Here is a 2,861-nt window from a genome sequence, read left to right as displayed (position 1 = left end):
TTCTTTACCTTTCTCACAACTTTTACAGCTATTTTGAGGGACAGAAATCGGTGGCACATGCTTCTGCAATAAAAGAGAAGACCAAATGAGTGTGGACAAAAGGAACATTATATCTTTGACTTCTTTTTACAAAATCTAAGTGGAGGAAATTATGAAGTGAGAGGAATGGAATTTCTACCACCTTTTATGCAGAAACACAAGGGAGAAGCAAGGATAACCATACGTAGCTAGTTTTCCTTCTTGCAACAAGTTTTCTCTCTAGTTAGGAGTACTTGGAGAAGCATTTTTTGGAGAGTTTTCACTTGTAATCATATTGTGCAAGAACATAGCAGGAATTGGAGAGCTTCACCTTCAATTGGCTAAGCTTTCTTTTATCTTTCTTATACTTGTACTTTATGATGTTTTGTATTAATAAACTTGTGAATTTGATTGTTAAATCATTCATGAGTAGCTAAACTCCTTCATCTAGGGAGTAGATGAAACTTATGGCTAAATAATACTAATTGAATGTGATTTACACTTGTTATATCTTGAGTTAACTTGTCTACTTGTGTAGTTGTGATTTCTTGTTATTGTTTGATCACCAATAACTTGTTTACAGTTGTTATTGTTCAATGAGAATTGGTAATAACAATGGAAACACATGAGTAGAGCTTGAGTTGTATGTTCATGAAAATAGAAATACACTTAAGTGGATTACTTAGTATTTCATGAACTAAAACAGAGTTGTAGTAGTATTTCACCATGGAAATAGGGAAATCTATATTGCTCTAAGCCATTTCATCATGGAAATGAGACTTGGTAATCTTGGAAATAAATCTCTGGTTAAGCAAGAATAATAGCAATAAGTAAATCCATTTATTTGTGTAGTTTATGCCATAAGTGGAATCTACATCCCTAGAATCTTCATTAAGTGAAATTTCTCTATTTGCATTCAGCATTTGTTAAACTAGATTTGTACATCAGATTTGTAGATTACAGCATTAGATTTTCTCTGCTCAAAATTAATGGTAAGTCTAAATAATAGAGAGAACAGGGGCTTAGTAATTGTTTAAATTGCTCCTCGTGGGATCGACCCGATACACATCTTGTACTAAAATTTCGACCTGTATACTTGCAGTCCAACGGGTGTAAAATCGGAATTAAACTTGCATTGATACAATAAGAACCCGTCAAGTTTTTGGCGCCGTTGCCGGGGAGCGGCAATATTAGGGCCTAGTCATCTCTATTAATTTAGACATTTTCATTTGTTTTTATCCAAGTTGTTGAATTAAAACTACAAAAATTTCTCTTATTTTTATTTGTAGTGCATGCACCGATCAAATAGAGAAGTTGCACATTTTGATCCTGAAATTGAAAGAACATTGCGGAGACAAAGGAGGAATACACTGCATCAAGAGGAACAAGAGGTTTGGCAGCCAATAGAAGATATCTTGATAGAATTACCATTTGAAGAAGAAATGGCGGAAAATGACCTAAATAGGCGAGTTCTGCGAGATTTTACTATACCGGGAACACAAGGTTCACAAACGAGCATAGCAAGGCCTGCGGTAAATGCTAACAACTTTGAGATTAAACCTTCACTTATCCAAATGGTTCAACAATCTCAATTTGGAGGTAATGCAGTAGAAGATCCTAATACACACTTAGCTACATTCTTGGAAATTTGTGATACAATTAAAATGAATGGAGTTAGTGATGATGCTATAAGGCTAAGATTGTTCCCATTTTCATTGAGAGATAAGGCCAAACTTTGGCTACACTCTCATGCTCCCAATACTTTCACTGGATGGGATGAATTATCAAGAGCATTCTTAAATAAGTACTTTCCACCAGGTAAGACTGCTAAGCTTAGAATGGATATCACTAGTTTTAGCCAATTAGAAGGTGAATCATTATATGAGGCATGGGAAAGGTTTAGAGATCTGCTTCGGAAATGTCCACATCATGGACTGCCGGAGTGGTTAATCATACAAACCTTCTATAATGGTTTAGTTTTTTCTACTAAAACTATGATCGATGCAGCTGCAGGTGGAGCTTTAATGGGTAAAACACCCCAAGAAGCTCATAATTTGATAGAAGAAATGGCAGCAAATAACTACCAATGGGCCAATGAGAGAGGTAATGCAAGACGTCACGCAGGTATGATAGAAATGGACACTCTTAATATGCTGAGTGCTCAAATGAATAATGTGATGAAATTGCTAAGTAGACAAGGTCCAAGCTCATCTAATGCACATGTAGCATGCTGTTCTGTATGTGGAGGTGAACATGATACTAATGAGTGTGTTGATTCTGAACAGGTACAATTCGTCAATAATTACAATCGTAATGCTCAAAATAACCCCTACTCGAATACTTACAATCCGGGGTGGAGAAATCATCCAAACTTTGGATGGAAGGATCAAGGAAATCAACCAAGGCCAACCAATCCACCGGGATTTCAATCAAGGCAACAACAAGCTGAAACTAAATCTGGTTGGGAGATGGCAGTGGAAAAGCTTGCAAAAGTTACCTCGGACAGATTTGAGCGAGTAGAAGGAAGGTTGGACCAACTCACTACAATGTACAGGAATGTAGAGGTCCAAATTGGTCAAATTGCTAGTTCTTTGAATAATCGAAATCAAGGAGAATTACCTAGCAAAACAGAGGTCAATCCTAAGGAGCATGTGAAAGCCATTACTCTTCGTAGTGGTAGACAATTAGAAGATCCTCCAGTGAAGGAAGTTGAGAAGGATGAGAATGAAAAACAAGAAGAAAAGCAGTGGAACCAAGAGGCGATTGTGGAGGAAAATAGTCGGGAGAATCCAAGAGAAAAGCAACCATCATCTTCCACTACCATTCCAATACCCCCTGCGGTT

The 2,861-nt window shown here is 36.9% G+C and overlaps 1 non-coding gene across 1 annotated transcript; it reads right to left on the bottom strand.

The window, feature by feature from the left end:
• Positions 1–1,847: 1,847 nt before the first annotated feature.
• On the bottom strand, positions 1,848–1,954 carry LOC113753204. Its single transcript, XR_003464997.1, has one exon. It is a non-coding gene; the product is annotated as a small nucleolar RNA R71 (small nucleolar RNA).
• Positions 1,955–2,861: the final 907 nt, after the last annotated feature.

The sequence above is a fragment of the Coffea eugenioides genome, chromosome 1 (genome assembly GCF_003713205.1).
Source record: "Coffea eugenioides isolate CCC68of chromosome 1, Ceug_1.0, whole genome shotgun sequence".
Lineage (NCBI taxonomy): Eukaryota > Viridiplantae > Streptophyta > Magnoliopsida > Gentianales > Rubiaceae > Coffea > Coffea eugenioides.
The sequence above is the reverse complement of the archived record's forward strand: the minus strand, read 5'-3'. Positions and strand labels throughout refer to the sequence as shown.